A 12,358-nucleotide genomic window follows, 5' to 3' on the forward strand; every position below is an offset into this window, starting at 1 on the left:
CCAATGGGCGTTTTCTGGACTTCCAGGCAAAGCCGCTAACAACTTCTGCTGGAACTGCTCCACTTTATGTACAGAATTTTTCACAGGTCCAAACAGCTTCTTGTCTCACACAATTCTAACAAGCAGACACAACTGACTATTCTGTCGCTTGATGTGAACTTCCTCTTCTGTGGCAAATTTTCATACGGACCAATATGTCACATAAGTAAAGAATCAGAGTCATTCATCAACTCAATGGGTTTTAATAATATCTGCATTTTAAGTGCTCAAGTCTCACTGTAAATTTACCTGAAGGGCATTGAAGTACCCTTACAAGCATTCTTCATTTAACATTGTTGCATGCATTAACTTTCTAATCTGATGTAATATGTTTTTAATTACTATTTAAAAAAAAACACAAAAAAAATCAGTAGCTCAAATACACAGCTTGAGATGTCTCTATTCAGTCTACACATCACAGAAGTACATTAGAAGTAATAGAAACTATTAGAAACATCCATTAGTTCTGTTGCAGTCTCAAATATACAAATTGCTTCTACGCTTGAAGCATGCACTGGGTACCCCAGGTTAAAGAACTAGATCTTACCATCTGTTATCCAGTGCTGCAAAGCCCGATTTATGAGGGTAGGTGGTATAAAACGGTTTTCAGCTTAACCATTAGCAGGTTGTAAATTCTGCTTTCCACAGCATAACACATCAGAACCCTCCTTTTTCTGGATGAAAAGTGAGGTATAACTACCCTCGGGGATGTCTGACTTTAGCTAATCTGCTCAATTGCTGTACTTGTCCCAGTCCTCAATTACCCAAAAGGAAGCACACATCTGGCCTTAAGTGGCAGGGATATTTAATTCTTACTTCTCTGAGGACAGTCTGTACCTGACACAACTTCAAAGTCAAACTGTGCCCCTCTCTGCTAACCAAAATATAATGGTCAGGCATTTGCTGAAACTGAAATACAAAATGTTGACTATTATATACCTTTCATCAAAATGCATAAATACCTGATGGAAAGAAGCAAGGCAGATGGAAGTAGAGTCTTCTGAGCAGGATCCAGTGGCAGGATGAGAAGCAGTGGGCATAAATGGAAATCTAGAAAACAGGTGGTCAAGATATTGAAGAGGTTTCCCAGAAATTTTAGAGTCTCCAGCCTTAGAGATATTCAAAACCTGACTGGACACCATAGAGGACTGGAAGTTCAAAACCTGTTTGGAGCTGCATGGGTTGGTTCAATCACTTTTGTTTTTGCAAGCTTTGTGGAGTACATTTCACTCCTTGTACTTCCTTTTTTTTTTTTTCCCCCTCTTACCTCCAAAAAAGTAACTTCTCTTACAACTGAAAAGAAATGTGATAGTGGAAATTATTTTTCTTTCCCTATTCCAGATCCTCATGGAATTCACCTGTTGCCAGAGAGGGATGAATCTCTGCCTGACGAGCAGTATTTATTGACTTTGGGCCTCAGAAATAAAGATATTGGAAAAGTCATGGAAAGTCTTTAATTTAAGAACTGCCAGTCTTTCCAGGTACACGCACTTGCTTAACAGCTGAGATAGCTCAGGAGTGATCACCATGACCCTTGTTAAATGAAGAGGGGAGGGGGGTTTCTCATGACCTATTTCTTTGTTCCATCAGCACTGACTGCTCACAAAGCTCTCCCGTATATACTCTTCACTCCTTCTCCAGTTTACCCATCATCCTGATAAAAACTCTTTGTAAAATGGATGTGAATAAACACAGCCTGCGATTTTGTGATTTCCCCTCCTAGACCAGAAACCACATTTCAGTCCTATCACGGGAGAAGAAACAGAAGCATTTTGGGAAAACACTGGGAAAAAGATCATGCCAGTGATGGATTTTATAAGAAGCACCAAAATAAAGGTGAGTATCAAATTCTCTTTCTGATGTGTGGTGTGTATGGCCACAGAAGCCTGGGTGTGTGTGAAGGATGAGTGTTTCCTGGGGCGTACTTCATGCTGCACGTGCTCCTCCTGCGTCCAGAAATGCTCTGTGAATTGTACTAGGAACAGAGTTCAAAAAAGGTTTAGATAATTTTAAAAAGGAGTCCTAATGATTTCACAGTACACCCTGTTTATCGAAAATCCGTTTGCATGCAATTTTCTCCAGTCTTTACAGCCAACCATATTATATCTGTACTTCACATAGCCACAAACCGAGTTACTCAGTACATTCAATACCCACAGTAGACTGTGGTATATCACCAGGATCTCCATCAGGAGTGCATAATTGCTACTTGTAGCATTTCTAGTGATTTAGATCCCAATCCCTACGTGTAAGGGCCAAAACTCAGCTGTCATCAGGAAGGAGCTTGATGGGCTTAAGCAGCAAGCCTTGGGCAACAGGGGCTGAGGGAAATTCCATCATCTAAGGACCAGACATGACCCACTGTTATTCAGCCATGTGGATTGTCCTATCTCTTGCAGCAGGATATGGAAAGACTTTGTGATGATGCTATCAGTCCACGCAGAAGCCCCTTTGTTTTCTCCCCTCCCTCGTAATCCTTGTTTCTGGAAATGTTAACCATCCTCCCCGCAGTGTAATCCTGGTTACTGGAAATATCAATCCTCTTCCCCCCAGATGTAATCCTGGATACAGGAAAAGTTAATTATTTTTCCCCCATATGTAATCCTTGTTACTGGAAATGCTAATCAATTGGGTAGTCCTCTAGTTGGCATAACCCAGCCTCCTCATCAGTATGTTCTGCCCCGAAACCCTTAAATAGCATTTTGCCTGTTCAATAAAGATTCCAGTTTCTGCCCCCAAAGCTGGGATTGTTTGGACCTTTACACTTATGGAGTGAAGTATGTGAAATTACCTTTACATTTGTTACCACCGTATGAAAGGTATAGTAGCTAATTCCCTCCTTTCTGCAATGAAAATTTAGGTTGAATCAGGGAAAAAAAAGTGGGAAAAGCCAAGGAACAAACCTACTGCACACACAACACCCTGCTGCTGCAGTGCTATGACATCTCAAACAAGCATTTCGGGCCTGTGATGCATCCCTGGGAGCTTCTCTGGGCACATCTGTGAGCTGTAGACAACTGGCTGTAGTGGATATGAAGAAAGCAAAAAAACCCCAGTTTAAACAGAATGTGGGACAACTTAGTAGGTGGTGGTGGTAGGAAACCATCAGTCCAAAATGGGCAAGTCCCATCAAAAATGGGAGCTTTTTGCTACTGAAAAATTCGTATCATTCAGAGACAGCTCAAAGAGAGTTCAAAAAGCACACAAGAAATTTCAAGCACTGCTTAAGGCCAAAATGGCACATTTCTCAACTAGCTACATGTCACTTCTGAGGTTCTCCTATTGATGGAACCAAAGCTACAGCAAAAGATGATGTGCTCCAGGGACATTTTTAGAAGCGGACCTTCGTGGAACTAGTTCAAGCTGGCATGATTTGGATTTTGTCTAGTGGGAGACAGAACATAGGACAGACTAGAAAGACACTGGTGTTTGAGGGTTTTTCCACCTTACCATGAAATGGGTTTCCTTAAAGTAAGGAGGTTCTCCTTCCACCATTCTATTCCCACAATGCCAAGTGACCAGATGTCCACTTCGGGGCCATATACATCTTTTGTTGCATATTCTGGTGTCACCCAGTGAAGAGTCCCGACCAACAAGCTCCGTTTGCTCTGCTCAGGAGTGAGGTGAGCACAGAGGCCAAAATCATCTGAGGAGAAAAACAAACATCATTAAACCCAGTTTGAATTAGGAAACCAAGCAGAAGAATTCTCCCTTCAGTCTGAGAGTATAGTGTTCGATCTACCTGGAAAAGTGGCCATGCTCTCTTTCCTCAGGGCTGTAGCCAAGGAAATACAGAATTGGCCACTTCACTAGAAGCTTTAGATTGTAACTGCATGCCTCTGGAAGGGACACACACAAACCAAGGCCATTCTTGACACCTTGCTCCTCATGATACCTTTCTGCACACTGCAGCTCTGCTCTCAGCAGCAGGGGTCCCTGCACTCCCACAATCAACATTTTTGGGTAACTGGCAGTCAGTGTTACACAGCCCTATATTGCATTCCCTGAATAACCAATAATAACCACCCATTTTGACAGATCCATCCATGCTAAGAAGAATATTAGAGCTTTCGAGGTCTCTGTGGATCACTTGGTGATGGGAACTTTTTCCTTGCCTGTTTATTTGTTGTAATGGGCTGCATAGAGTCTAGAGAGGAAGAAATCCCTAAGGGGTCTCCTCTGGCAACAGTATGAAGTGGATCACTTTCAGGCAGGAGGTTGCCTGACAAAGATTTTATTGCTAGCCTTGGCAACAGACTTGGAAATTAGTCAAGTTTCAGAAGCAAATACCATTTTGGGTGGAATGATATTCTCTTACACTGAGGACTGTGATAACTGAGTCCCTATTTGTCTCTGCTGTTAGTTTAAAATTCTGCCACCATGTTTGCTTATATAGGCAAGGAATGCACTACAGACAGGCTCCAATCTAGAGAAGCAAAGTTGGGACATTAGTGTTTTTTTCATTCTCATCATCTTCTTTCTTCTCCTATTCCATATCATCTCCAGGTAGTGCTACTTTGGAATAATCCAGAAAATGAGTAGTTAATAACTTCTGAGTCAAATGTGCCTTTTTTTTTAAAAAAAAAACCTGTATGTGCTGATGATTTGACAGACTGCAAAACATGTTTCCTGCAACAAGTGACTAAAAGCAATTTATTAAATTATAAAGCAATACTATTCCCTTTTTTTAGAACGTTACCACTGTTTAATTAAGAACTCAAGAGTCATAGGGCATTGTGTTTCTAAATACATCCCATTTCCAACAACTCTGTACATGCAGGACATTCAGGAACCTTCTCCTGCATCAAGCTCCCATATCACTCTAACCTGCAGCCTTCATGGTACAGCACACCAAGCAAAATATCCCTCAATCAGCATAAAAATTTATATATACTTCGAAAATGAGGTTCCACTCTTGGGTCTGGAGTGTAAGATAATAGTCGCAATGGTTAGGAAATCAACAAGTTTTTGTTGTGAACCAATTTTTTTTTTTTCCTCTTCCCCTTGTGAAACAGTGAATCTGAGTCAGAGCCAGCCAGAGAAACAGCTGAGAGTGTTGGATGGTTATGTTCTCACTTTATGCTGTGTGGTTGCTGGAGATTCTGGACAAGTTCTACATACTTTTGCCTCCCATGTGCTTCTGCACCTGCACGCAAGCAGAACAAGCCAAATTGTAGTGCTAAAATGGTGGAAGAGAATGGTCTTACTGAGCTCTCTGAGGAAAAACTTGATTTGACTAAAAAATAATGAGAGAAAGAAGTATCTTCTGCCTTTATTTTTTTTTTAAATTTTTTGATATCTAGCAAAATGTAAGCTCTATAATAATTCGTACCAGAATAAAGTTTTGATTAGAACATAACATCAGGCAAAATACATTTCCTAGTTATGAATGCTAAAAAGACAAGCAAAATGACTTTCATAGTGGAAACAGCGCTGCTTCTCCGGAGGTTATCCTGGTCTTTATGGCTGCTCTTCTTAATTGTGAGAACTGGGATACGCTTTCAAAGGTGGGATACAGTGACACCATCACACTGAGAGCTGTCTTCAGGTAGCCAGAGGCAATGAGAAGGCAGCTCGTCTGAGAAGACCATAAATTCTACACTGGAGGAAAGAGGACACTGACTTAAAATAATACCATTATTCTTTAGTCTTACAAATGGAGCTGCGGAAGGACTAAACAGCTTTGCTCCCACATAACTCCTCGCCCTTAAACTCTGCTGAGTGTAGCCTGGGGGAAAGGGTGCTGTAATTTGTAATAGATCCTATAAAAAAAAAAATTGAAAAGAAGCTTTCTCCTACTGAAGAGTCTTATTGTAACACACATCCTGAGATTTTACCTACAAGCATAAGGCTAAACACAGCTTTCAGATCTCACCTTTATTCTTGCTTGACTGTAAGATATAACTCTTTCAAACATGTTTCTCATTGCAAGGTTTTTGTGTAAATTCTAAAGACATAGTTTCAAAATGCAATATTTTTCGTTAAAATAACGCAGAGTGTAGAACTTCTGGTAATAGTTGGCATGGTTAACTCTAAATGAAAAACCTGGGAAAGGTAACCTATTCCTAATCTGCAATAGTTTTTCAAACTAACTGTGACTGCCACTGTGCCAGAGCCTTTTAAAGAAATTTTAAGGCACAAGAATCTTTCTAGCTCAGATGAAGTGAAAAAAGAGTAAATAGAGAAGATCCAAAGAGCCAAAGGCTCACATAAGTAAATGATACAGCTCCCTCTGCTGTCTACAGGAGGATGTAAGCTTTTTAAAAGGTAAATTAAAAAAATGCACACTGAAAGAAGTATTGCAGAACAAAAATAAGAATAAAACCCAGAGACCGAGAACAACATAATTATATTCAGACAATAGAAATCAATAGATTGTAAAGATTTATTTAATCAGCACTTTCATTAGCTGAATTACTGTTGATTCACATTACATTCATGAGCAAGAATTTTGAAGTTGACAGAATAACTCAAAGGTGAGAAGGAAGAGCATTTCGGGTGTGGCACATACTGATGCAGCCTGTAGCCCTTGGCAGTTCAGTAACATGGCTTTTGACTCAGTGAAATTGACTGATCTTACAGCCATCGCCCTTCCCAGAGGCATTTCCTTTTGGTTGCAACAGTCACCACTTTTCCAAATTTACACTAGGACCTGAGCACTTGAACCTTTTTGGTGTAAAACGTAACAAGTCTTTTTTACCATCAGAGGTGAGTGTATCTCTCTCTGGAGACAAAGAAAGGTTGAACCTCTGATGGAGGCAGACCATATTCAAGTGATAAATCCCACTCTCCAGGGGAGAGGAATAACACAGAAAGAACTGGCATGCAGTTATTCCCTCCACATTCCAGGCAGGGCACAGACCTGTCCACAGAGAATTCAAGGTAAGATTAAGCACAGTGTGGTGGCACTTAAAATTCGGGTTTATATCCAAAGCATTCTAGAAGTGATTGATTGACTACTTCATGAACAGGGATAAAAAGCAATGTTAAGAGCTACCAGGAAGTTGTAGTACAAGACACGAGCAAATGTGATTTTGAGCTGAGAGGTTGAATTAGCAGAACTGGACACATGTAAATGAGAGGCTGTGGAAAAAAACCAGGCAAACCACAAAATGACACTGAAATTATCTAGATTGGTTATGCATGCATTTTGCTTCCACATAGAGAAAATTAAGAGACATATCTGTATTACACAGATAATCTATAAAAGGTTTAATTTCAGGATACCTGTTCTTAGCTGTCTTGTAATTGATCTACAAGAACCTAATTGCCTTATTATTTACTTTTCTCCTTTTACCATAGATCATCAATTCTCTTCCATTTTAATTTTTCAAGAAGTAATTACACTGCCTGACATCTTAATGAATAAGCATTGCTACAGGAACAAAGTTAATGAGATCTATCTTTTTAATTTCCTGTCATGGTCTTTGAAAATGCATTATGTTCCACAAATAAATAAATATTCTGCTTAGGATTACATCCTTCATCTCTTTGCCCTCATTGAGTGCTCCAGAATGGGACCAGTTGAGTGTTCACAAGAGCTGATAGTACCTTCTGCCTGTGGATGATCTTCTCCAAATGATATAATTTTCTATGATTTTTCCCAAAACAATACTTGTTTTGGGAGGCACTAACAAAAAATTACCCCAAACACACCAAAAAAAACCCCAAACAAAACACCCAAAACTCAATGAGAAGATAATAAAATGTGAGGCATTTATTACAAATCTATGAAATGATTTCTGATCAGAAATTTCATTCTGCCCATCAATTACAGAATTAGATTTTTAGTTAAAGCCTACAAATAGAGCATGTTGCATTTCACTTGGAAAAAAAAATACAGCTGTTTCTATCTCATAACTAAAAAGATATATAGTGATTACACAGCAACCTTAAGCACTGGCAGTTCCACTGCCATTTCTAGCATGATGATTCCTTGCCATAGTTTTACTCTGAGCAGAATTTTAATAATTCACTTGTATAGACTTGGGTTAGACATTCAAGAAAAAGGCTTAGTAACTTTAGCCCACAGAAAGAACCAGACAAAAGGATTTGGACATTTCCTCATGTTTTTCACATCACCCTAGGCTCAGAATAAAAGGCTAAAAGCAGTGCAGCACAGACATTTAAAAAAAAAAAAAGAAAAGCAAACCAACCAAAAAAAAACCCAACTTGAAGCGAACAAACTCTGGACAGTAGAAACAACTGTAGAAGAGACATTCTGATTCAAATTCCTTTAAATATAAAAGTACATGGGCAACAGCTGATATTTTTTTTTCGTATAGGAATTAGAAGAGTAAAAAAAAACTATTTCAGAGTTTGTACTTGAAAAAAAAAGTAATAGCTAATGGTTTCCAGCTGTTTCACTAGGAAAAGTTAAATACCATAGCTTTCTTTATGCTGTTTTATTCTTTTATTGATTCAAAGAAATAGCTTTCTCTTTCACTCACTTGAGCTGCATGTTTCTCTGCTCTGTACATCTCTCTTTCTTTTTCAGGAAAGGAGAAGCTTTTTTCATCCTTCTGAATATGGCCCATCCTAGCTGGATTTTATAATGACACTCTGGCTGGGCCGCAGACCCAGGAAATAGCCCAACATGTTAGAGCAATTGTTTTGAATGAATGCATTAGGCCTATTTCGAATCCTGCAAAACCACCTCCAAACTAAGAACAGGAAATGGCAATAGAGTTCAGTTCCATTTGCTATTCCAGTCTGTGAATGAGTGAGTTGCTCCAGTAAGGCTTTTACACCACTTGTTTTACAGAGGTCAAATTTTCAGACATTAGTTTGATCTTAGGTGTCAGTTTTGAGGTCTGTTATGTTCCTGTTCCAGTATGTTCCTGTTCCAGACCGCTTTTCAGAGACCAGTTTGGATCGTGATGACTTGTGGAAATGCAAGAGCACACAAATCAGAAGCAACAAACTGAAGACGTTGTTTCCCAGCACCTGAAGTGGCAGTGTCACGAACAGCACACCAGGCTGACCTTCTACATCATACCCAGGTCTCCAGAATAAATCCCTCAGGCTGTTTAATTGTTTAGTTAATTTTTCTGTGCTGTATTTTACATTTTGGAATTGTTTTTTTCCAGTAGGCTTGCATGAAGTATGATTCCTGTAGGCCCATTGAATGAAATCAGCTTGTGGAATGCTGGCTAATAGCAACAGAATGCTGTGTCAAATTAAGGTAGCACTTTTATCAGAGTTCCTGCTCATCTGCAGGGGCATTCAGGTTGTTTGGGATGGGAACCCCGACAGACATTGTCCCTTGTCCTATCACTACAAGCCCTTGTCAAAAGTCCCTCTCTATCTTTCTTGTAGGTTCCATTTAGGTACTTCATATCACCTCTTTGAGAAGGATAAATGCAACATATCAGATTATTAGGATTTGGGGGGGTTTATCAACTGGTATATACTATTTCTCTCTTCACATTTGATCACGTCATAGCTCCTTAAAAATTAGCCAAGCAAGTAGGCAGATTAATTTGCCATAGTCTTGATATAGTTGTTCTGGTGGCTACTGGGATGTCAGGTGACAATTCTTGGGCTTAGGTGTGCAGGTCTTACCTGTGTGTGCCACTGAAACTACAGGTAATAGTGAGAGTTTTTAGACTGCACTGTTAGCTTATTTCTCTGATAATTTCCTAAGACAAAGTGTCAGAAACAGCTGGTGGAATAGTTTTCTGTATTCTTTTCACATAGTATAAAGTGCACATGCACTTAGTTTACTAAGCACTTGTCTGGTGGGAGCAGAACAGAACAGTTTGTGGAAACATCTGGTTTTTACACCTGGAGCCAGGAGAGGCTGAAAGGACTGTGAGTGAAATGCGCTCCAGCGCAACACGGTAGCACAAAGGTTGGATAATCACAGATGACTCTAGACCTATCTTCAGATCGAGGTCTTCCAAACCTGGGCCAGAATTCTGTTACTATATCACTCCATCACCTGGCTGTCTTTTCTCTCCTGTCTTTTCCCTTCTGAACATTGATGCCACTGTGTAGAAAAAAAATTGTTTGACGATTCATCTAAAATGACAGCACCACCGAGGCAGAGGCTACAAGCCATAAAGGATGCAGCTTAGTTCAGTGCACTCCCAGCCACTTTGCTGTTTTGCTGCTCCATCCACATAAAGGTAGGTGTGCTCAGCAAACTCCTGCCTTCACTTGGTGAAAGGGATGACTTTTCAGAAGTCGGCCGCTTGCTATGAACAGCAATGACACCTACGAGTGCTGCCAGCTGGTGACATTTGCCCCTTCTAAGTCAGAAAGTAACATGATAAGTGCTTAACACTGAACTAAAAAAAAAAGTGTCCTGATTTACAGAGCTGACTAGCCTACAAGATTTTCTGGTGCTCTAGGAGTATTCTGTGACACAATTGCTGCTGATACATTATAAATGGCAAATTTCAGAATGGTCTATTTTTGTTTTTGTGTTGTTGTGGGTTTTTTTACTGTTTGACTGATAGAATGTGATACGTTTGGCTTACATCAGTGCACATAGTCTCCTAACTACTGCTACCCTTTGTGCCATATTTATTAGTGAATGGTTAGTAATTACCCACACTATGGCTTTCAGGGGTGTAGGTAATGTGTGGCTTTTACTGAGCCAGGATGCCTCCACTCACTAAAATGTATTCACCAGGTGGGTGACACCTTCAGATGACTTGTCAATTCACTTGAAATGCTCTAATTGCTGTGACATATTAAATATAATCCAAGGTCTCAAACCATGAGGGCCATCTGTTCCATCAGATCTATTTGTTTTTAATCAGTAAGATCTGTTTGTTTTTCACCCCATCGCCTGCTTGGTTTGCCTCACTTTTACTTTGTGCCATCTCTGAGGACTGTGAAGAGCAGTCTGGAATAGAACCAGAGGCTGAACCATGCTTTGACATCACATTGTACAGTAGCAGGAAAAAAATCATCCCACAATGACACAGCTGAGACAACTTCTCCAGAGCAGCAAGGTGTGCAGGATGCAATAGCCAGTCTCACTCCTGCCCTGCTCCTTTGCTTCTCAGCTGACACAGCAAATTGCCTTCCACTTGCTGTTCAGCTTTCACTGCTGCATGGAATCAGGACAGGGAAAAAGAGGGAGGCATGCAACAAAGCTGGATAGGGAGGCATGCAACAAAGTTGGATAGGAAAAGGTTTCCTGCAGCTCTTTCCCCTTGACAGAATAGGTCTCTGCTGGCCTAGACAGGGAAATTGAGAAAGGCAGACTGAAGAGCCCTATCACTGCTGAAGAGCCCAGACATGGTGCATTGATCACAGGCTCAGCACACCACTGGATTGCAGGCACTGCTGGCAGTTGCTAGTCCAATGCCAAACTGAGAGCAGGGTCACTTTGAACAGGTTTTTCTTATGTTTAATAGGCGTTTCCTGTACTTTACTTTGTGTCCATTGCTTCTGTCATTGTATACCACTGAGAAGAGTCTGTCTTCTTCACTCACCTTATCAAACATTTATACGTAGGGATAACACCCCCCATGGGCCTTCTCCAAGGTAAATAGTCCCATCTCTTTCAGCTTCTCCTTGTGTGAGAAATGGCTTAGTCCGTTCATCATCCTTGTGGTCCTTTTCTGCACTTCCCCCAGTCTGTACTGTCTCGCACTCATGAGCCCTGAACTGCACCCAGCACTCCAGGCATGTCCTACAAGAGCTGGGCACAGGGGAAAGATCAGCCCTTGACCTCCTGGCAACACTCCTCCTAATGCAGTCCAGGAGGCTATTTACCATCTTTGTCATGAGGGCAGATTACTGGGTCTTGGTCAGCTTGGTGTTCACCGGGGCCCCAGGATCCTTCCCTGCCAAACTGCTTTCCAGCTGGGAAAATATATTCCTCTGCATATACAGGCTGGGTCTGCTCCTCTCAATCGCAGGACTTTGCAATTCCCTGTATTCAACCTTATGAGATTCCTCTTGGCATTCTTCTCCAAACCATTCAGGGCACCCTAAATAGTGGCACAGCCCTCTGGAGTACAGACATGCACATGCTGCCCTGCAAAGCTTCCTGCTACTCCTGCTATTGAGCTTCTTTCAGCTTGTCAAATTCCTCATCTTTCCTCAGCAGCGGTTTTCCCGTTACTCCATTAGTCCCAGGATCTCTAATGTTCAGGTCCTCCCCATATCAGACACACCCAAAGTCCAGCATCAGCTCTTCTACTGGGTACTGTCTCTACAGAGCCATTCTTAACCCCTATGTTCCTGCTCCCCTCAAGCTCTGCTCCTGGTTCATATTAAGTTCACAGTAGCTTTATATATAATAATGCACATATATATGTCTTAAGAATCAGGCCAAAGAGAACAATGCAGTGTTCTC

This window comes from Lepidothrix coronata, unplaced genomic scaffold, assembly GCF_001604755.1.
Source record: "Lepidothrix coronata isolate B3197 unplaced genomic scaffold, Lepidothrix_coronata-1.0 Scaffold55, whole genome shotgun sequence".
NCBI classification, from domain to species: Eukaryota; Metazoa; Chordata; class Aves; order Passeriformes; family Pipridae; genus Lepidothrix; species Lepidothrix coronata.